The sequence below is a fragment of the Antedon mediterranea genome, chromosome 9 (genome assembly GCF_964355755.1).
Source record: "Antedon mediterranea chromosome 9, ecAntMedi1.1, whole genome shotgun sequence".
NCBI classification, from domain to species: domain Eukaryota; kingdom Metazoa; phylum Echinodermata; class Crinoidea; order Comatulida; family Antedonidae; genus Antedon; species Antedon mediterranea.
The window spans coordinates 14,591,178-14,616,552 of NC_092678.1; the positions used below are offsets into that span (position 1 = coordinate 14,591,178).

Sequence of the window (25,375 nt, forward strand, 5' to 3'; positions counted from 1 at the left end):
ACACCCCTTCTTTGTCTGTGGATGGTCCTACACTCCCTTCTTTGTATGTGGATGGTCCTACACCCCCTTCTTTGTCTGTGGATGGTCTTATACCCCCTTCTTTGTCTATGGATGGTCTTATATCCCCTTCTTTGTCTGTAGATGGTCTTATAATCCCTTCTTTGTGTGTGGATGGTCTTACACCCCTTCTTTGTCTGTGGGTGGTCTTACATCCCCTTCTTTGTCTATGGATTGTCCGACACCCCTTCTTTGTCTGTGGATGGTCTTACACCCCCTTCTTTGTCTGTGGGTGGTCTTACATCCCCTTCTTTGTCTGTGGATTGTCCGACACCCCTTCTTTGTCTGTGGATGGTCCTACATCACCTTCTTTGTCTGTGGATGGTCTTATACCCCCTTCTTTGTCTGTAAGTGGTCCTATACCCTTTCTTTGTCAGTGGGTAGTCTTACACCCCCTTCTTTGTCTGTGGACGGTCCTACACCCCCTTGTTTGTCTGTGGACGGTATTACACCCCTTTCTTTGTCTGTGGACGGTCTTACACCCCTTCTGTGCATGCGGATGGTCTTATATCCCCTTCCTTGTCTGTTGATGGTATTACACCCCTTTCTTTGTCTGTTGATGGTATTACACCCCTTTTTTGTGTGTGGATGGTCTTACACCCCTTTCTTTCTGTGTGGATGGTCTTACACCCCTTCTTTGTCTGTGGATGGTCTTACACCCCTTCTTTCTCTGTGGATGGCCTTACACCCCTTTCTTTGTCTGTGGACGGTCCTACACCCCTTTCTTCTTTGTATGTGGATGGTCTTACACCCCCTTCTTTGTCTGTGGATGGTCCTACATCCCCTTCTTTGTCTGTAGATGGCCTTACACCCCTTTCTTTGTGTGTGGATAGTCTTATACCCCCTTCTTTGTCTGTGGATGGTCTTACACTCCTTTCTTTGTGTGTGGATGGTCTTATACCCCCTTCTTTGTCTGTGGATGGTATTATACCCCCTTCTTTGTCTGTGGATAGTCTTATACCCCCTTCTTTGTCTGTGGATGGTCTTATACCCCCTTCTTTGTCTGTGATGGTCTTATACCCCCTTCTTTGTCTGTGGATGGTCTTACATCCCCTTCTTTGTCTGGACCCACTACTTTGATTGATTAAATCAGACATTGTTTCTTGTATGATTAGGAGACCAAGACCTTCAAAGTGAAAGTCCACAAGTGGATGCCTAAAAAGGTCTTGTACAGAACAGTATATTGTAGGTCCATGTCACTAATTTGAGAATTACTTGAATAATTATATTGAGATGTCTTTTACGAATTGATTTGGTTCGGATTTTGCTAAAAAATCAATGAGTAGAGAAAATCGAGGAAAAGGATTCAGATGGTTTACAGCAAAGGCCCATTACCATAAAAATGGAGTACATTTTTTTAGATGCAACGAAAATGAACAAGAATTATCTGAGTTTCTGACTAATGAAAGTAGGTCTACTGCACAAATGCAGGATAAGTTTGTAGTAAGTTTGAAAGACGGTATTCTCTTAACTCATGAAAATGAAAACTTTCCGAACTTGTCTCATATGCAACATCAAAGAGGCCAACGAAAGAATGCTACTTTACATCAAAAATATTTCCAAATGGCATCTAACAATTCAATTCAACTTTTATTTCAGACAATTGTCCATATGGTATAATGCATTGCAAAAAAAAAGATGATGGAGAGAGGACCAAAACTTTTATCTAACGATTGACACATCACATTTTAGCAAACAAGTCGGCATAGATGAGCTCAGTGATTGCTGTTTCTCAGTGATCTGTCATACTTTACGCCTATCCTATCACATCAAAAGTCAAAAATTCAGAATAATAATTCCTGGTCATTTTTGCAGTGTCATTTATTTCGTTAAAAAAAATTAGGTGCATTTATACCAATGTAAACCACATATAGTATGTTCACATATTATATATGTCAAAGGTTATAAATTGTATTTCCAGGCATTTTATGTGAAAATGTTTCATTACTACAAATATAAATGTCTCTATTCTGAACAAAATGACACCAAAATCGATTGAAAATGATCAGTAGTTACTGAGATATACAGATAAGAGGTCAAAAGTCAAACTGGGCGAAACGTCATTTCCGGTCATTTTTTGGCGAAACTTTTCATTAGAGCAAATAGAAATATGTGGTTTGTGAACAATTTAACACCAGAATCATGTCTCTACTGTTTATAGTTGCCAAGATATGAACACTTTTTTTTATGGTGGCCATTTTGAAATCAAGATGGCCGCCATACCGGACGTTGGACACTTGGCACCCCCCGATATTTTTAATCTATATACATCAAATAAACTTTGTGGCAAGTTTCATGCTTTGGTAATAAAGTGCACAACTTGGCTATTTTTATGGCACTAACTGCTCTACTATAGTGCTTTTCCGCCGTACCACGCCGAGAATGTTAAAGAGTCGCTATCCAATCGAGTTTGAACAATACCATGAAAGCCCCAGTGGTCTAATGGTTAGGACATCTGTATATCAAGCAGGCGGTCCGAGTTCGAGTCTCGGTTGGGGCGACTTTTTCTCTTTCTCACAGATTTCCTCATCTTTATCGTTTCAAATTAATTAATTAAATTTCAGTATATCACCGGGCGGTTTCGAATTAATGTTCATTGCCTAATGTGTTTATATACATATATATATATATATATATATATATATTATATATATTAAAGAACAATACCATGAAAGCCTCAGTGGTCTAATGGTTAGGGCAACTGCATATCAAGCAGACGGTCCGAGTTCGAGTCTCGGTTGGGGCGACTTTTTCTCATTCTCCAAGATTTTCCTCATCTTTATCGTTTCAAAAATTAATTAAATAATTTTCATTGTATCACCGGGCGGTTTTGCATTTATTTCTATGCCTGTTATGTTTATATAATATATAAAAGTATCTGTCGAGATCCCGCTTAGTGAATAAATATACTGAATTATAGATGAGGGCGTATCAATTTTATCTCTGGTGCGCGTGCGTACAACTGAGGACTAGTTGTGTTCCAACCGTACCACGCCGAGAATGTTAAAGGGTCGTTATCCGATCGAGTTAAAGAACAATACCATGAAAGCCCCAGTGGTCTAATGGTTAGGGCAACTGCTTATCAAGCAGGCGGTCCGAGTTCGAGTCTCAGTTGGGGCGACTTTTTCTCATTCTACCAGATTTTCCTCATCTTTATCGTTTCAAAAATTAATTAAATAGTTTTCAGTGTATCATCGGGCGGTTTGGAATTTATTTCTATGCCTGTTGTATTTATATATATATAAAAGTATCTCTCGAGATCCCGCTTAGTGAATAAATATACTGAATTATAGATGAGGGCGTATCAATTTGATCTCTGGTGCGCGTGCGTACAACTGAGGACTAGTTGTGTTCCAACCGTACCACGCCGAGAATGTTAAGGGGTCGTTATCCGATCGAGTTAAAGAACAATACCATGAAAGCCCCAGTGGTCTAATGGTTAGGGCAACTGCATATCAAGCAGGCGGTCCGAGTTCGAGTCTCGGTTGGGGCGACTTTTTCTCATTCTCCCAGATTTTCCTCATCTTTATCGTTTCAAAAATTAATTAAATAGTTTTCAGTGTATCACCGGGCGGTTTGGAATTCATTTCTATGCCTGTTGTGTTTATATATATATATATATATGTTCCGCCGTACCACGCCGAGAATGTTAAAGAGTCGCTATCCAATCGAGTTTGAACAATACCATGAAAGCCCCAGTGGTCTAATGGTTAGGGCAACTGCATATCAAGCAGACGGTCCGAGTTCAAGTCTCGGTTGGGGCGACTTTTTCTAATTCTCACAGATTGGTGATATACTGAAATTTAATTAATTAATTTGAAACGATAAAAATGAGGAAATCTGTGAGAATGAGAAAAAGTCGCCCCAACCGAGACTTGAACTCGGACCGTCTGCTTGATATGCAGTTGCCCTAACCATTAGACCACTGGGGCTTTCATGGTATTGTTCAAACTCGATTGGATAGCGACTCTTTAACATTCTCGGCGTGGTACGGTGGAACAGCACTAGTCCTCAGTTGTACACACGCGCAACAGAGATCAAATTGATACGCCCTCATCTTACAGTATTTTTATTCACGAGGCGGGATCTCCGAAGAGATACTTTTATATATATAAACACAGTAGGCAAAGAACATTAATTAATATATATATATCTAGATCAAAGTGGTTACGATAAGCAGTTGGACACCTCTGGCCGATATAAAATCTCTAAAATAGGGAAACAAAATTACAATAAAAAGTATAAATAAACAATACAAAAAAAAATTATACGATCAAAATGCCAAACCCACAAAACAGCCTTCCCTCAAGAATCAGCTCTCAGCTTCCAAATATGACTGCGTCTCGGCCCCGGGACGGTAATGTTAAATGTTTAGGATCATCATTATTGTGAGGCAAAAAGAGTTTTGAGAGATCCATAGAATAATGTTACTGAAGTGCCACTGGTCATTACAAGCACATATCTAGATAATTATATTGATACACATACTTTGATATACACGTTCTGCCTTCCTTATAATTGAATTCTCATGAAAGAACATTTGTTTTCCTGTATTTTAAGTGTATTGTAAACATAATATGTCTCATATTTAGTATTTCTGTATCTGAAGTATTTTGTAAATATGTATGTAATATTCATGCTGTATCAACGACACAAAAAAACCAACAACCCTTCATGGTGTCAGTTGTATCAAACTGTATAATTTATAAATCTAATTATATTTGATATTTATGATTTCTTGACAGAATGGAGACACACCGATAGATATTTATCTGAAGCGTGTTGATGTTAAATTAGAGATATTGTTCTGTCTGATAACCAATGCTGTATCAACCACATTAACAAAAGAAGTAATGTTCCATTAACTTTACAACAAAACAATTAAATTAAATATCATACTTGTAACAGTACACGATGCTTAATAATATTCTTTGTTTTGCTTCGTTATTTTTGTTATTATCAACCTCAAATGTAAGAAGATATACTGTATGTTGTTCAATATTAAAGGGCAACTTGACCGAGGACAATATTTTAACAACGTATTAGAAATGTACATATGATTCCGGAAACATCGCGAGATTAATGATATCGCCGCACGCGCTCGCCCCATACAGCCGTAGTCATAAAATGCTGTGACGTCACATGTGCATTACAACATTGACGTCATGAGTTTTCACTGTTGTTAACATACACGAGATAGGTACCTTTAACTTCAACTGCTTATTTGACCTGCATTAGGCTTAATTTTGCCAACATATTTAGCTTGGTATTTAAAAAAAACTTCATTATCCAGATAAGCAAAATAAACAATAACAAAAATCAACGTTTTTATTGCTTACGATTTATTTACAAAGTTTGTTTACTAGAAATTGTTTAGATTTGCCAGACTTGTCTATTTACCCGAAGGATAGCTAGAAACATGATGCTCTAGAATCATTGAACTATATCAAAGAACTAAAAAGAACATTTTTCACCAAATGGAAGATGGGTTTGTGTCGATAGAGTTCAGGAATGTTCCCAATGGTTCTGTTAATGCTTTTAACTTTGAGAAGGTCGTGTACTTTTGACCCAATGGCGTACAGGGGGAAATTTTTATATACGTGTTTAATGGCTTTTACCTTCGAGAAGGTCATGTCTTCGACCCATTGGCGTTCAGGGGATATTTTGTATAAGTGTTTAAGTAATGTACATTCTTTTTCCTTTTGCCTTCCCTTGGACGAACACGTCAATAAATTGTTGTTGTTTAATGGCAAAAACCGACATCGAGGATGCGTTTCGTAACATTGCAATCCACCCTTGTGATTATCACCTTTTGAGTTTCTCGTGGAAAAATAAGTACTACTACGATCGCTGTCTTCCGATGGGGGCCAGTCGTTCATGTAGCATTTTTTAATCGTTCAGTACAGCATTAGTTTGGCTAATGCTTACAAAATTTAATATCCCGGATATATCTCATATCCTGGACGATTTTTTCTTTGTCGGTCCTAAACATTCAAATCTTTGTCAAAATGCACTTACTACTTTTATCTCACTTTGTAACACACTAGGGGTGCCCATTACAGATTCGAAGACTGTTTTACCAACTACAGTCATTGTGATATACGGCATAGAGGTGGATTCTGTTTCCATGGAATGTCGTTTACCTATGTCAAAAAATCACGAAGACAATCACTAAAATTAACCATTTTTTAGCCAGGAAGAAAGTTACGCTGCGCGACATACAGTCGATTTTTGGCCTGCTGAATTACGCCTGTAGCGTGGTGCTACCAGGTAGAGCCTTTTACGCCGTCTTATAAATATCCCATCCTTAGCGAAACATCCAAATCAGTTTATTCGCTTGTCGCGCGAGGTAAAAGACGATTTACATATTTGTTTATGTACATTAATTCTACGATATGTTAGTTACAATTCTGTATAGACCTATAACTGTTATATTATATTATCGGTTATTTTTTACAAGTATATTAACGGTGCGTTTATCTATATAACAATGGTGAATGCTTGTTAATTGTTAATACTATATATTCAATAGGGGCGCGTGCGGCGATATCCTTAATCTCGCGATTATTATTTTTTTTTATAGGAAGAAACCAATGCTCTACATGTCTTTCTAAGTGGCAAATATCTTCAACCTACTTTAAAAATAGTGACTTATCTCATTAATCTTGGTGAATCTCCAACATTACAAAATAAGGTAATGTACATAAAAGTGTAATGTTCGTGACATGTGGACCTCGAACTCACCCCAAATCACCAGTAGTGGTGTTTTTAACTCTAAATATCAGTGTGGTTACGGTAAGAAACCAATACAGTTGGACACATTTAGCGTTCGTGGCAACGAGATCAAATCTCTAAATGGGAAATGAAAAAATATATTTTTTTTTTTATTATCAGCATCGTTTGTATAATTTTATTTTTATTCAATGTCTGACTTTTTATTTTTCATCAGTATAGGGGCAATATATTTGAATTAATAATATTTGTTATTATATGGTAGCCAAACACCAAAACTGGTTGTTGCCTAACGGTCATACATCATCGTACAATCTAGAAGCTTTTAACCACCCGATTCCTACCTAATGTGAAACTGCTGTTCTAATTAAATTTGGTGCCATTATTATGCCAATTTTACGATTGTTATCATCTATTAAACAGTAGTTGTTTGGTTTTGCTGTAATGTGGTTGTCTCTCTAAATTGATCTGATATTTATTGATATAATGATGACATGTTTTATTTTTATAAATATCTCTAAAAATCTAGCTTTTCGACTTTTCATTTAGTAGTTTTATCATCATCCTCACCATCTCCCTTTTTAATACATCTCTTATCATCATTGATGATCATCTTTTAGACCATTTTCCGATTTTCTGTAACCAAATGGGTCAATATAAGATGCAATGCCTCGCGAGCTTACGTTTGTAAAAAACAGCTTTACTCAAAGCCTGGTGTAGTTGTTCAGGAGTCGCTTATATTCGGGAAAGTTTGATTTTGCAATCTGGTCAGCAAATACAGTTCAACGTTACCGGTTCATTTCCATATAAATGATCAAACTATCAAGTTTTCTACAATTTTCAGAGTTTCTTACTTTTTTTTTTGTTTAACCATATTTTATGAGGGTGATCCATCCAGCAATTGCTGATCATTAGGGACCCTCAGATGTTCACAAGACAAACATATAGGCCTACACAAGATGCTCTACATAAACAACGTCTTATTACAAGTCTTTGGGAGTGGAGTTGTAATTTTGTCCTTAGATCAAATGTTGACATCCTGACGGGTCTTGAACCCAGGACCCTTTTTAGTGGTAGCTAAGCATCATAACCACCAAGCCACAACTCCACCAATCCTAATAATGGGTACTCATGTTTTCAGTTGTTACATTATATAACAGTAAAAAAAGTGTGAACTTAATCACTGTAGCGGAGCCGGTTGACCCAACCCCAAAGTTATTTACAATACTCATTATATTTGATATTTATGATTTCTTCACAGAATGGAGACACACCAATCGATATTTATCTGGAGCGTGCTGATGTTAAATTAGAGATATTGTTTTGTCTGATAACCAATGGTGTACACCCCACATTTAAAAAAGAGGTAATTCGATAAAAAATGTTAATTGAAATATAGCATACTGGTAATAGTACACGTATGCTTAATAATATTCTCTTGTTTGCTTTGTTTTTGTTCATCATATTATTATTACTTTCAAATGTAAGAAGGTAGTGTATTATGTTGTTTAATTATTATTCATCACCAGCCGTTGTCAGTCCACTGCCATAGTGAACGATCTCTAGCTGCTCCTTGCCACTGTACTGTATCTCAATATATATTTGTCTTCCTCTATTTCCGCTCCCATCCATGGGTCTCTATGATGTCATTAGCGAAGTCCATCTATTATCTGTCCAGCCCCCTTCTACTTACCTAATTTGATAGTTCTCATAATGTATTGAACTTGTGTTTCTTTTCTCACCCATTCATTTCGTTTTTATATGTGATTCCAAGCATATCTCTTTTCATGCTGTGCTGTGCTGCTGCTATTTTGGTTATCCGCGATTAGTGGATAGCCCGCTTGTTATTGTCAGGATCTTTTTTTTTTTCTACGTTCTTTTTTCTTTCCACGAACTTTGTCAAAAATTTCCCTGTAGCTGTAGATGTGCAAGAAACTTTGTTTTTTGATTTTCGAGTTGCGCAGCATAGGTTACGCGGGATTTTATGAGTTTCAATGATTGATCATAGAATAAAAACCAAAAGTCATTTTGTATTGAAACTTTCTATGGATTAATAATGGTTTCACCGAGTTACGCGCGAACGCGCGTTTAAAATTTCAAAATGCGAAAAAAACTTCTAATCAACTTTCTACGCGTTTCATGTCATTTTGAGCATTTCAAACATTTCCGCACGCACGCAAATTTTTACGCACGCTTGCGCACGTAGCGCAAAAGAGCATTTTTATGTGTTATATTTGTTTTTCCAGCTTTTTCTAGTAATTTTACCAGTTTTTAATCAATTTCGACTTAAAATCATGTCATACGAGCACGTAGAATTGGAAAATTTGCGCGCGTTTTTATGAAAAAATATAAAATTTCGTCTAAATTTTACCTTTTTTTAAACTGTTATAGATTCTTTTAAAATTACAGATTCTGGAAGTAGATGAGTTGTAGATATCGAATCATGCATGAATATGGCTAACCGGACATTGTGACGTCATTTTATGGCCACTCGAATATAAAATATAACATTTGTGTTTCTTTAGTCATAGCGTGGCTTTTGCGCTGCGGAAAACCTAACTCGTCCGTAGTAACGAGTTCAAATCTAGTTTTTTCAGTTTTATTTGGCAGTACCCAGGTCACAGCTCTAAATGTCGTGGTTTGTAACACGCATTGATTACAGACATTTTATTTTAAGCTTAACGGTATTTCTCTTCACGTGATGTTGCTCAGTTTTCCATATTGGCACCAGCCCAATCTGATTCTCTTCTTTTATCTCCTGTTCTTGATTCTTTTCTTTCATGCTAAATCTCTGCCCCATATAGATAGATATATTCATTAACGTCATCAATGTTATTGCCATTAACAGTCACAAATCCATGAGGTACCATGGAAATTACCATAACTTTTGTTTTCTTCATATTTATTTTCAATCCCCAACATTTGCTGGCATTTGCAATTTCTTTAAGCATATCCTCCGTTCACTGATTTGCTCTCCCAGGACAACAATGTCGTCTGCAAACCTCAGATGATTTTTTTTCCTTTGATATCCACTCCTTTATCCTCCCACTCCAGTGAGCGAAATATGCCTTCCAAACAAGTATAAACAGTTTAGGAAAAATTGTATCACCTTGTCGGACACCCTTCTTTGTGTGGACTTTTCTCGCTTGGTTTTTGCATCGTAACTGTGGTAGTGCAGTTAGTGTAGATGTACTTGAGTAGGTTAATGTACTTATGATGAATTCCCTGATCTTGAAGAACTTTTAGAACTGACTGTGTCTCTACCGAATCAAATGCATTTTCATAGTCTATAAAGGCCATACAAAGTGGTTTGTTGTATTATTGGCATTTTTTTTAGCGGGTTCAGTGTATGAATATGATCCATGCTATAAAAACCACTCCTAAATCCTGCTTGTTCTCTGAGTTAATGGCTATCAAGTGAATTTTCCATTCGATATGTCAGGATTCTTGAAAACACTTTATATATGTTAATTATTATTAACATCATGCAACTGCTCTTGGTATAACTAACACATTTTAGCTCCTTTCGATTAATTTAATTTCGTTAATCCATGTTGTAAAATCCATCGAAGATAAACATTTATTAAAAAAATATAACATTTTATTTATTTTTTAGAATGGAAGCAATGCTCTACATATACATCTAAGTGGTAGATATGTTAAACCTACATTGAAAATAGTGACCTATCTCATTAACCTTGGTGAATCTCCAACATTACAAAATAAGGTAATGTACATGAGAGTGATGTAACCTTGTGTAATGTTTGGGTGGAACTCAAACACACCCAAGATCACTAGTGTGGTGTTCATAACTATATATATATATATATATATATATATATATATATATATATATATATATATATATATCTAGATCAAAGTGGTTACGATAAGCAAATACAGTTGTACACCTCTGGCCGATATAAAATCTCTAAAATAGGAAACAAAAATAAATTACAATAAAAAGAATAAATAAATAATTTAAAAATAAATTATACGATCAAAATTCCAAACCCACAAAACAGTTTTCAGCTTCCAAATATGACTGCGTCTCGGCCCCGGGAGGGTAATGGTGTATGTTTAGGATCATCATTATTGTGAGGCAAAGAGAGTTTTGAGAGATCTATAGAATAATGTTACTGAAGTGCCACTGGTCATTAACAAGCACATATCTAGATAATTATATTGATACACATACTTTGATATACACGTTCTGCCATTCCTTATAATTAAATTCTCATAAAAGAACAAATATTTAGTTTTTATGTATTTTAAGTGTATTGTAAACATAATATTATGTCTCATATTTAATATTATGTATCTTAATTGTTTTTTAAACATGTATGTAATAATCATGTTGTTTCAACGACACAAAAACACAAAAAAACCCTTCATGGTTTCAGTTGTATTGAACAGTATAATTTATAAAACTAATTATATTTGATATTTATGATTTCTTGACAGAATGGAGAAACACCGATAGATATTTATCTAAACCGTGATGAGGTTAAATTAGAGATATTGTTCTGTCTGATAACCAATGGTGTATCCTCCACATTAACAAAAGAAGTAATTTTACATTTAACTTTATAACAAAAAATTACATTGAATATCATACTGGTAATAGTACACAATGCTTAATAATATTCTTTGTTTTGCTTCATTATTATCATTTTATTATTATCACCCTCAAATGTAAGACGATATACTGTATGTTGTTCAATTATTATTAAAGAACAACTTGTCCGAGGACCATATTTTAACAACGTCTTAAGGATGTACATATGATTCCGGAGGCGTCACGATATTAAAGATATTGCCGCACGTGCTCATCGTACAGCCGTAGCCATAATTTGCTGCGACGTCACAGGTGCATCGCAAAATTTACGTCATGCATTTTCACTGTTGTTAACATACAAGAGATAGGTACCGTCACTGTAATTGCTTATTTGAACTGCATTAGGCTTAAATTTTCCAACATGTTTAGCTTGGTATTTTGAAAAAAAAACACCTCATTATCCAGATAAGCAAAAGAAACAATAACAAAAATCAACGTTTGTATTTTTGACGTTTTTTTTACAAAATGTGTTTACTAGTAGAACTTTTCGAGATTTGCCAGACTTGTATATTGACCCGAACTATATCGAAGAACTAAAAAACTGTTTTAATACGATCGCGGTGATTTTTCGTGAATAAATGACTTTATAGTAATCCATCGGCCTAACAGTTGTACTCAAAGACGATGGTGAGTAAATTATAAAAGGTCATGAATTTAGGCGTTCATAAACGGCGGTCATAATTATCAGACCGACTCGATACCTAACTAGTAGTTTACCTAGCCTAGGCCTAAGAGGATAGGCATATGCACTCTAATAATAATAGGCATATGAATAGGCTGCTAAATCACCACCACATACCGACACGACCCACCGCGTGTCACACCACATAGGAATGTTTTGAGTGCAATATGGTTGAGTCATGTCCTAGATAATGTCATCACATACGTCTTACTTCTAGCTACGCTGCGTGCTTAGGCTTCAGCTCATACAAAATACAGCTGCACGAGTTGTAGGCTAACTAACTTGCCCAAATTTTCGCATATTACAGGCACCTTAAACAAGTTACATTGGCTACCTATTAAACTTAATTGTTTTTAAAATATTGTTAATTGTTTTCAAAGTTATTATTGGAATTGCTCTAGAATATGTTACTGACATTTCTTAGATTTAGTATTTGTTTCTAATCCACTACTGATTGAAAAATGTCGTACAATTTATAATTTTGAATCATGTGATCATGAAGCAGTTGAGATCTCTGTTAAAGTGTCATATAAACGTGCTAAGGACATAACTAAAATTGTATATGCTCTTAAAAAGGCTGATTTTTCAAAAATGCAGACTATATTAGATAATTTTAATTGGGAGAATTGTTTTCAATATAATAATATTAGTGATATATGGGAAAGTATTTCTAGTAATATCAATTTTGCAATTTCAAAATCTGTACCAACTAGGAAATGTAAAAAAATCGAAATCTTTTCCCTGGATAACTCCAGAAATCAAAAAGCTTTGCACAAAGAAAAGAAAGTTGTACAAAATTGCTAAACAAGTAGGAACTGAAGAAAGCATAAATACATTCAAATCTTGTAGCAGGGAATTAAAAAAGTCAATATATTGTAGCCATCGGGATTATGTTGTAAATATTTCAAACAAAGCTACAACTGATATAAAACAATTCTGGGCGTATATAAGGTCTATAAAAAATGACTCAGATGTTATTAGCTTTAAGATAAATAACACAATGGTATCTGATGCTAAGGTGTTGGCTAATCTTTTCAATACACAATTTGTAAACAACTTTTGCATAGATAATGATCAGCATTGTGATTTGGATACAATAGATTGTCTTACCAACTTTGAATGTGAACCCTTTGTGATGCCTGAGGTATTTTATGCCCTCTCACAGTTAAATGTATCCAAATCACCAGGACCAGATTGTTTGCTTCCAATATTCTTAAAGTCATGTAAGGCACAATTGGCTAATGTTTTATGTACATTCTTTAATTTTACTGTACAAAAAGGTATTTTACCAAAACAATGGAAGGATGCAAATGTTGTACCTATTTTCAAAAGAAATGGAAAACCCAAGGACGAAATGAAAAGCTATCGTCCAGTAACTCCCATAATTTGTAAGATTATTGAGAAATTGCTTTGTTATCGCTTAAGGGAATATCTAGAATATAATAATATCCTTTCAGAAAATCAGTTTGGGTTTAGACAGATGTATAGTACTGAACTTTTACTTTCAAAGGTTTTTCTCGCAACATCCCTGCTCGTTTTCTAAAAGATGGAGCAACTTTCTTAAAAGGTCCCCTAACCCATATAATAAACCTTTCCCTTAAAACTGAAATTGTACCAGACCAATTTAAAATAGCAAAAGTAAAGCCGATATTTAAAAAAAGGCGATCGTACTGACACAAATAACTACCGCCCTGTTAGCCTATTAAGTTGTACCTCTAAGATTCTAGAAAAGGCTGTGTATGTCCAGCTAGCCAGACACCTGGAAGATAATGATGTGATAACAGATTCTCAGTCTGGTTTCAGAGAAGGGTTTTCCACTGAAACCTGTCTTACTCATTTATTGGATCATGTGAAATCAAAAATGGCCAATGGGTTTCTTACAGGTATGGTTTTGCTGGACATTCGAAAGGCCTTCGATTCGGTCGATCACTTCATTCTTTGTGATAAACTCAGAAGAATCGGATGCGATTCAACTAAATGGTTCCGCTCTTACTTGTCTAATAGGAAACAATTTGTTGAAATTAAGGGAGGTAAATCAAAAAATATGGCTATTGCACATGGCGTCCCCCAAGGGAGCATATTGGGACCTTTGCTGTTCCTAGTGTACATAAATGATGTTGTTTCATCAGCTAAATCAAAATGTAAAGTGCTACTATATGCAGATGACTGTGCCATCTTGTATTCAGACCGAAACCCTAATACTATTTCGGCTGTACTTAGTGCTTCGTTAAATCTTTGTAATGATTGGCTTATTGATAATCGACTTACAATTCATCCAGGTAAAACTGAATGCATTCTGTTGGGAACGAAACGTCGATTAAAAAATGTCTCATTCCAACTCAATGCCCTTGAATGTGATATCAAATCAACAGAGTCGGTAAGGTATTTAGGTGTCCAGAATGACCAACAGGATTCTGGGAATCTGATTGCCAATTCAGTAATAACTAGCGCAAATAGCCGTTTAAAATGTATGTACAGACAATCCAAATATCTTGATTTTGGTAGTAGGAAACTTCTCTCTTCAGCTCTAATTCAGCCTCTTTTTGACTATGCTTCCCCAGCATGGTATAATGACTCTTCTCAGGTTCACAAACTCAGGCTTCAGACTACTCAAAACAAAATATTCAGATTTATTACTCAATCAGATTCGAGATCTCATGTTGGTCAATCTGAGCTGAAATCAATCGGATATCTGAACGTCCCAGAAAGAGTTAAGTTCAAATGTTTATGCAATGTATATAAAATTTTTAATAATTCTGCCCCAATGTATCTAAATAGTAACTTTGTTCGTATTGTTGATTACCACTCTAGAAGGACACGTAGTGCCACAAATTTAAATTTTAGGATTCCAATAATTAAGGGCTGCGAACAAAAAACTTTTTATTACAACTCAATAAAAGCCTGGAACGCTATACCATTATATGTTAAAAGTAATATTTCATTAGAAAATTTTAAATTGTCACTAAAAAAGCATCTCCTCAATATTTAATTCTCATGTGCAATAAATTATAAAAAGGTTTTAGCATAATGCAGTAAATCAATAATTTTCTGTAATCTGTAAATTAAGAATAAATAATATAAATATAATAAGGGTAAAAATCAATTGTAATTTTGTTACTTTAGTGCAATAAATCAATTTTTGTATATATCTCTTATTATAAATCTTTCTTAAAACTGTAACTTAGGATTACATTTTTGATAAGTGTTAGATAAACTGTTATTTTTAAACTTTTGTATTTTTATGCTATTTTTTAAGGATTCTTTTGATGTAATTTGTATGTTCTTTATCAGTTCCTTGTTTTTAGGACCCAAGTGGAAATAAGTTTTTAACTTTTCTTGGCACTCCTTGTAATCAAGGCCTGTGTTTCTGTGCAATTGTTTTTTCTACTTTTTTTGCATTGTTTTTATTGTTTTTTAACCTTGATTACTAAATAAAGAAATTCAAAAATTCAAAAATTCATTCATGGGCACAGAGCTTAGAACTTAAAGGTTGTAAAAATATTGATATTATTTTTCTTGATTTTTCGTCTGCATTTGATAAGGTGTCTCATAAAAGATTAATTAAGAAATTTAATAACTGTGGCATTGGTGGAGACACTAATGCATGGATTACAGATTTTCTTTCAAATAGACGCCAAAGGGTTATTTACAGAGGAGAAAAGTCAGAGTGGGTAAATGTTACTTCAGGGGTACCACAAGGGTCAGTTTTGGGCCCTCTTTTATTTTTGATTTATGTAAGTGATATTGTAAATAATATTTCTTCTTCACTTTTTCAATTTGCTGATGATCACACATTATCACGTCCTATTTATAACAATAATGATTGTAAATTGCTTCAAAAGGATTTAGATTTAATTGCTAAATGGGCAAATGTAAACAAACTCCCCTTAAATCCTGTCAAATGCGCCGTAATGCATGTTACAAGATGTAAAGAGATAGTTAACTGGGATTATACCATAGAATCAGACAATATTCCTAAAGTTACAGAATTCAAATTTCTAGGTGTTTATGTAAATAGTTCGTTGTCTTGTCATACACAAGTTAATTATATATGTTGTAAAGCAAGCAGATTGCTTGGTTTCATTTCAAAATGTAGTAAAAATATGTCCTGGTTAGCTATGTTGAACTTATACAAAGCTCTATTACTTCCAGTGGTTACCTACTGTTGTTCAATGTGGGCACCATTTGAGAAATCAAATATTAATAGAATAGAAATTATACAAAGGAAAGCAACAAGGATAATACTGTTGTTCAATGTGGGCACCATTTGAGAAATCAAATATTAATAGAATAGAAATTATACAAAGGAAAGCAACAAGGATAATAATGTTTAGAAAGGAAAGTTCCTTGGACACATCTTATTTTCATAGGTTGAAAGTGCTTGAATTATTATCTATTGATGACTTGTTTAAATTACATAGACTTTCATTAGGATTTAAGGTGTTGAAAGGTTACTGTCCCCATTCTTTCAATGAGTATATTAAAACTAGTGAAAGATGTCCGGGTAGGCTTTTACGTTGGAATTCGAAAGGCAATACTTTTCATAATTCTGTATTTGTTTCCTTTCCTAGACTATGGGAGCAAATACCAAATGACATAAAAGATTCACAAACAATTTCAATATTAGTGGTTGAAGTAATGGCATCTAGAATAAGAAACAAAGATGACTATAAGGGTATTAAACTTCCAAATAATGAAAACAACATAGAAGCTAGAATAAGCCAATTAGCCGATGATACTGTTTTGTATGTTGGTAATGACAAAAGTATTAAGTCAGCAGTCAGTGTAATTGAACGTTTTTGTGAAGTATCTGGAATGACACTAAATAAAAAAAACCAATGCTTTTTGGATTGGTAAATGGAAGAACAGAATAGATAGACCTTTAGAATTAAATTGGGTAAAACACCCAATCAAAATTTTAGGCATATATGTAGGGTATAATACAGAAGAATGTACCAGAAAAAACTGGGATGTTAAATTAATAGAGCTAGAAAAGACTTTAAAACAATGGAATGCTAGAAATCTCTCAATTTTTGGTAGAATAATAATCCTGAAAAGTCTTGCACTATCTAAATTAACATATGCTGCAAATATCACTGATGTTCCAAAATATGTATATACACAAGTTACAAATCTAATATATAATTTTATTTGGAACAATAAAAGGGAAAAGATAAAAAGAAAAACTCTAATTGGGGTGATGTTGAGATGGGAGGCATTAAAATGCCTGATTTTACTCTTCATGTTAACGCACTCATGTGTGGCTGGCTAAAAAGAATTATGAATGATGATGGTGCTAAATGGAAAAAATATTCCAATGTATTATATTCAAAAAATATGTGATGTTAATGTTTTACTTAATATGTCATGTTATAACATTATTGATGTTAATTCTGATAAAATTCCACTGTTTTACAAAAATATGATAAAAGCCTACATAAATTATAACAGAATCTCTAAAAAAAAACCTGAAACTTATAACGATATAACGAATGAGCAACTGTGGCGAAACCACTACGTTAAACTAAAAAAAAAATCGCTTTTCTACAAGCATTGGATTGACAGTGGCATTATCAGTATTAAAGACATTGTTAATAAGAACACTTTTTTAAAATCAAACGAAATACTGGTGAAACTACAATGTAAAACAAACTGGTTAAATGAGTATTTGTGCATTATTAAGGCAATACCAATTCTATGGAAACGTATTATTAAGGAGGTAGGTATTTTCAATTGTGATGATAATGATGAATTAGTTGGGACCAAGTATGAGATTAATACTACCAAACTAATATACTCATGGTTTGTGAAAGAATATTTCATTATTCCAATGTCACAACTAAAATGGGAAGAGTACTTCAATGATAACAACATTGATTGGAAAACTACTTGGTTACGGAAAGTATGTAAAATGAAAGATAAAAAGCTAGCACAATTCAATTATAAGATGTTACATAGAATACTGCCTACCAACAAACGGCTGTATCAGTGGAAAGTTAAGGAAACACAAACGTGTGACAAATGTGGAGAAATTGAAAATGAAAATCATTTGTTTTTTAGTTGTAGATTTATTCAGAAATATTGGAGGAAAATGCTTAGTATCTTTGTAAGTTTAAATCACAATAATATATCATTTAAACAATTAATACTAGGAACGGGAGATAAGCTAATAGATTATATTTACACTTTTGCAGCATTTACTATTTATAGAATAAAAATGTTATCTGCACTAAATAAGCCAGTGGGTAAACTTTATGGAATTCATTTAAAAGCAATATGTTATATAATATTGAATGTGAAACATATAACAATAAAGAAACAAGTATAGAAAAATGGGTAGCTTTAAGAAATAAGATTATGATAATATAATTTCTAATTTGGTACGATCAACCGAAAAAGAATTACAGTGATACGGGTTACTGGTGGTACTGAGCTATTATTGTTTTTTTTTTTATCATGTATATAAATATATTGTATAATCCGGGTTGTAAAATGAAAACAAACAAATGAAAATGTGTGAACTATTTTAAAACGGGATAGATGATAATGATGATCCTGTCAAGTGTATAACAAAATATAAGAAAATTAATGAAAAAAGGAGTAATACAGAATTCATATATGTAAAAATGTTACTTTTGAATTGTAACGACATTTACAAGTTAAATAAATACGATTTTATGTAATATGAGATAATATGAATGTGAATAAAAGTGGTGTTTGCGCCACAAAAGAGAAAAAAAAAAAACAATTTCAATATTTAAGACTGCTCTAACAAAACACTATATGTCATGTTATGTATAATTTATTTGTATTTTTCTTGTATATGGTTTTATCTTTAACTGATTGTATTGTATGGAGTGAGTGCAGAATCTGTTTTGGCTTTAGCCTATTCTCATTCCTGGTTATTTTTACATTGATGACCGAATAAATATTATTATTATTTTTATATGCTGGGCTTATACTCTCCTAAAAATGTATTTTATGATCCAATAATAAGTTGCTTTTATTTCAACCGAAATCTCACCACTCGTTTGGAGATCGTGCTTTTTCTATTAATGCTCCGCGTCTGTGGAATGATATTTCTGAATGGATTAGGCATTGCCATACAATTAATTCTTTATTAATTTATTAATTTAATCATGAAAATCATTTTTGATGAGGCATATGGTATTAATGAAGTATAAACAAACATTGTTGTGATTAGCGCCTTGATCACTTTTAGTGGATATGTGCGCTATATACATTTTTATATTATTATTATTATTAAAAAATATAAATGTTGAATTTTTTTCTTGTTTGGATATTGAAGTGTTTCTTCAAAACACCAGACTAAATATTTTGGCAAATTTAAACCTAATACAGGTCAAATTAGCAATTAAATTGACAGTATCTCTTGTATGTTAAGATTCAAGATTCAAGATTTAAGAAATTTTATGTCCATAAAAATGGAAATTCACTTTGCTTGGTAGATGTTGCAACAATTTAAAACGTGCAGTATTATAACAGATAAAATACAAGATATACAGTTCAAAAAATAAAAAAAAACTGTTAAAAATGTAAAACTATTTAAAAATTGCATTACCGTCTTACAGTAGAATTAAAAATATGAATGCTATTTACAACGAAGGATTTTCTAGTTCTACAAAGATTTGCTCTTGGAGGTCGTAGCCTAATACCTGATCTATTTAAGTTATAACAGTAACGTAAATGATGAGTGGGGTCTTTCATAATATTGTTTACTTTTTTTTAAATACTCTTTTCATAGATAAATGAACAAGGCGTTAGATCAGCTTCTATAATAAGTTGTGAAATTTTACGTGGTCTCTCAATATTTTTCTTATCATTATCAGTATAGTTACCATAAAAACATCCAATGCTAAAAGATAAAATACTTTGAATAATACTTTGATAAAATAGAATTAAAATAGTGTTATCAACTCTAATTTGCTTGAGTTTTCTGAGAAAGTAAAGCCTTTGAGATGCCTTCTTGTAAATCATTAATTAATTAACAACAGTAAAAACTAATTTAGTACCGTAGATTTTGCGATGCACCTGTGACGTCACAGTAATTTACGGCGACGGCTGTACGGCGAGCGCGTGTGATTATATCCTTAATCTCGCGATTGTTCTGAAATCATATGTATTTAATTATCCATGTTGCATAATCCAATGAAGAAAAATATTATACTTATTGAAATATTTTTTTATAGGAAGGAACCAATGCTCTACATGTATTTCTAAGTGGCAAATATCTTCAACCTACTTTAAAAATAGTGACTTATCTCATTAATCTTGGTGAATCTCCAACATTACAAAATAAGGTAATGTACATAAGAGTGTAATGTTCGTGACGTGTGGAGCTCGAACACACACACTAAATTTTAACTTTTCAGAGTGGTTACGATAAGAAGCCAATACAGTTTGACACCTTTAGCGTTCGTGGTACCGAGATCAAATCTCTAAAAGCGAAATGAAAAAAGTATATATTGTTTTGATTATCAGCATCGTTTATTTAATTTTATTTTTATTCAATGTTTGACTTTATAACTTTTTATTTTACATCATTATTATATAGGGGCAATATATTTTTAATTAATAATATTTGTTATTATATGGTAGCCAACCACCAAAACTGGTTTTTGCCCAAAACGGCCATTATACATCATTGTACAACCTAGAAGATTGTAACCTCCCTATTCCTACCTCTGGATTATCTAGCTGTTTATCGGACAGTTCTAATTTATTGTGAAAATGCTGTTCTAATTCGATTTGGTACCATTATTATGCCAATTTTACGATTTTTATCATCTATTAAACAGTAGCTGTTTGGTTTTCCTGTAATGTGGTTGTCTCACGCTATGAGCAGTAAATTGATCTGACATTTTTTGAACACAACCCAAATCACCAGTAGTGGTGTTTTTAACTCTATATTTGTACATCAGAGTGGTTATGATAGGCAAATACAGTTGGACACCTTTAGCGTTCGTGGTAACGAGATCAAATCTCTAAAAGGGAAATGAAAAAAATATATATTGTTTTGATTATCAGATCAAAGCTCTAATAGTAAATGGGAAATGAAATATTATATATTTTTTTATTATCCATGGGCCAGGTCCAGTTTTTTGCTAAAGCAGTATCAAATAGGTAGCACATGCTACCATACATTTTTGGAAATCTTAATATGTCTACTTTTCAGAAATCCATGATAGTAATGCCAATTGTACAGCTTAATAGTCATTTTTTAGGATTATATAACACCGCCTACGGAAAATATGCAACACAAAATGTTGGGGTAGGGGAAACACTTTTGCTAATAACTCGGTATTTAATGAACAGATTGGCATTTTCTTGGTATCAATATGTAGTGTATAGACTGCTTAAATGTAATATATTTTTCTAAGTAAATCCAACAATTATTGACGCCATTAGAGGTCAGAAGGTCATTGAACTTTAGTAAAAAATGATTTTTTTGTCTAATATTAACTTATACATTTCAGTTTTTAACCAAAAAAATACAATAGATGTTATGTAAACTGATGTTTTCATGAACATATAGACCCAATAAACAAGAAAATTGAAGTTAAAGATTAACAAAATATGAATATTCTGTGTATTATGAAGAAATTTGTTGTTTTTAGTAATTTGTAATCAGTTACAATTATGGGGTAGGGGGTAACATTTTTGCGAATAACTTACAATTTAGTCAACAGATTTGCATTTTCTTGCAATCAGTATGTAGTGTATAGATTGCCTAATTGTAATATACTTTTTAAAATTGAATCCCGTATTTATTGACATCTTTAGAGGTCAAAAGGTCACTGACCTTTAATAAAAAAAATGCAATTTCTTCAAAATTAGCTTATACATTTCAATTTTAAACACAAAAATACAAGATATTATCTTATGCAAACTAATGTTTTCTTAAACCTATAGACACAATAAATAAGAAAATTGAAGTTAACATTTGTTCAAAATTGAATATGCTGTGCATTGTAAAGAAATGTTTTCGTCATTAGTAATCTTTGACCATAATGGGGTAGGGGGTAACGTTTTTGCAAATAACTTAAGATTTAGTTATTAACAGATTTCCATTTTTTTGTTATCAGTATGTAGTGTATGGATTTCTTTATTGTAATATGCTTTTAAAAAATTAATCGAACATCTATTGATGTATTTTAGAGGTCAAATGTCAATGATCTTTAATCAAAAATGCAATTTCTTCTTAATTAGCTTATACATTTCAATTTTAAACACAAAAATACTAGATATCTTATGCAAACTAATGTTTTCTTAAACCTATAGACACAATAAATAAGAAAATTGAATTTAACAAACAAATATTCGGTGAATTTATGAGAACATTCTGTCTGTTAATAGTAATGTATTATTAACAATTATAGGGTAAGGGGTTACATTTTTCCTAATAACTTTGTATTTAGTGATCACATTTGCATATTTTTGGTATTAATATGTACTGCGTAGGTTGCCTAATTGTTATATTCATTGTGAAAAAATAAAACGTAACATATATTGACATCATTGTAGGTCAAATGGTCATTGAACATTTAAAGAAATGCAATTTCGTCCAAATGTAACATTAATAAAGTTTCAATATTAAAACGCAAAAATACACCAAATCTAACCTTTTTTTAAACCTATAAAGACAATGGACAAGAAATTGAAGTTAAAGATTAAATACAAATAAACCTGTGTAATAATATTAGGAATTGTGACCGTAATAGTAATTTGTAATTATTAAAAATTATGGGGTAAGGGGTAACATTTTTGCTAATAACTTTGAATTTAGTCAACATATTTTGCATTTCTAGGAACCAATAAGTAGTATATAAACTGTTTAATTGCTAAAAAATTATCAAACTGTTATTACCAATAGATTTATGTAGTTTTTAACTTATTAAACCTATAGAAAAAAATTCATCGTTTAGTATTGTTGTGGGATACGAAATAACAAAATGTATGACTTTTTGGAAGGTATACATTATTTAATTTATTATTAATTAAAACAAATGAATTTTAAATATGAGGATAATAAATATATCTTTGATGTTTCATTGTTATTACATATTGATAATAATAAACATATCCAGCTTCTGTGTTGTAAATTGTTTTTTATAATTTACATATTCTAAACATTCAATTGTCTATAGTAATCATATAAATTGTTTAGATTACCAATTTTATCTTTTATTTGTAACTGATAAGATATTCTAAGGTTATAATTGTTCATCTGGTTTGCAAATGCAAATGAGATAGTTTTCTAAACAAAACTATTATGGTATTGTAATATTACAGGACAATTACATTTTACTTCATCTTGATTTAAAGAAAACAGTTAGTTTATTCAAACTCGTTAATATGTCAATTTTTTAGATTTTCATATTAGCTGCAGTTCCACATCTTCCACATACGTTTGAAAGAACTGGATATCTCTATGTTTTTATATCGCAGTTTGAGGTATGTGCCATGTATCTTGGCATGGTCGAAGGTGGTTCTAAGTTTTCCCCATTTTGATCAAGGTTACCATTAATATCTATTAACCAATGTTTTAACCAAGAACACTGGTGCAGCATGTCACGTTCTTCAGTCTCTTTGTATTTTCTGGAATTCTGGAAAGGACTCAACATATTGTGTCGATTGAGACATTGACATGGAAATTAACAATTATATTGGAAGATAACTCATGACACAATCACCTAAAGTTAGGTGAGAAGATCCAGTCAATACAATTTACACAGGAAGGAAAAAATCATATCTGGTACATCTTCAGAAGAGACTGTCATGCATACTTTACATTTTCCTCATTGCTCACAGACGCCACTGAGCCAAATAGTGTTTCTATCCATTGTTGGATGCCCTTCACATCTCTAGAAAATACAGACTGAAGACTATAACGTGCTGTACCAGTGTACTTGGTTCTAGTATTTTCGTCAGCTTTTTTATAACATTTTAAAAGATATTAACGGTAACGTTGATCAAAATCGGGAAACTTGCAAAGTATCACTTTCCAAAATGTCAAGGAACATTGCAAAAGATCATACTTCAGTTTGCGATAACAAAATCATGTATTTTAAAAAGATTTCTATATATACCGTACCCAGTTGTTTTAAATGATGTAGGCTTTACTGGAATTTGACGATGTAATATAATAGAATTAATTTTTCTAGAAAGTGTGAATTGCTAAACTGCAGCTGATATGCAGATCTGAAACATTTACATATTGTTACGGAGTTCATTTTTGTAAACCAAGATACAGGAAAATGTCAGATGAACATTTATAGAAAAAGAATATCTTTTAAATACAAATTTAATTGGTAGGCCCTAGTGTCATTTTCAAAATTACTATATAAGTCGATTAATTGATTTAAAGTACAATCTGTAAAATAATAACAATTTATACAGTATAGCCTAAAAACAGTAGCCGGAGGATATGTATTTAAAAAATAACCAAATACTCTATCTAAAGTAGTGGAGCTGTAGCTTGGTGGTTAACGTGCTTGCCTTCCAATCCCAAGGTCCGGGGTTCAATCCTGATCTAGTGTCAGGCTTGTAACTCACGACTCTTTCAACTCCACTCCTTAAGCCTTAAGTGAGACAGTTTATAATCACGATAAATTATAAAATAGTTTATGCATCCTGTAATTTCACGATGAAATAAAAGTTTTTATAAAGCTCCTATCCTCATATTAAAGCAAAATCATTAATTTTTTTTTTCAATAATGTATACCCTCTAACAAGTCATGCATACTGTTATTTTGTACCCCACAACAACACTAAATACTAAAAATTTGTCTACAGGCTTTAAATAAAACTACACAACCAGTATTGGTAATATTATTTGAGATCAAAATGTTGCATAATTTTTTGATATAACAATTTTTAATTAAACATTTTATACAGAACCCTACTTATTGTTACCAAGAAAGGCAAAATATGTTCAATAATTTCAAAGTTATTAGCAAAAATGTTACCCCTTACCCCATAATTTTTAAGGATTACAAATAACTAATACGGTCAAAATTCTTCATATTGTTAGTGCCTATACATGTTTATTTGTGTTTAATCTTTAACTTTAATTTGTATTTGTACATTGTCTTTATAGGTTTGAAAGAAAACACCAGTTTGTAATAGATTTGTTGTATTTTTGTGTTTAAAATTGAAACTTTATTATTGTTAAATTTGGAAGAAATTGTAATTGTTGGTAATGTTCAATGATCATTTGACCTACAATGATGTCAATATGTTACGTTTCATTTTTTCAACATGAA

At 32.5% G+C, this 25,375-nt stretch overlaps 2 long non-coding RNA genes across 2 annotated transcripts; both read left to right on the forward strand.

Annotated features, from left to right (window-relative positions):
• Positions 1 to 6,645: 6,645 nt before the first annotated feature.
• On the forward strand, positions 6,646 to 10,417 carry LOC140059370 (uncharacterized). Its single transcript, XR_011847170.1, has 3 exons — positions 6,646 to 6,751; positions 8,051 to 8,155; positions 10,406 to 10,417. It is a non-coding gene; the product is annotated as an uncharacterized lncRNA (long non-coding RNA).
• Positions 10,418 to 10,479: 62 nt separating this feature from the next.
• Positions 10,480 to 20,454, forward strand: LOC140058785 (uncharacterized). The gene is made up of 3 exons (XR_011847059.1): positions 10,480 to 10,516; positions 11,254 to 11,358; positions 20,300 to 20,454. It is a non-coding gene; the product is annotated as an uncharacterized lncRNA (long non-coding RNA).
• The last annotated feature ends 4,921 nt before the right edge of the window (positions 20,455 to 25,375 follow it).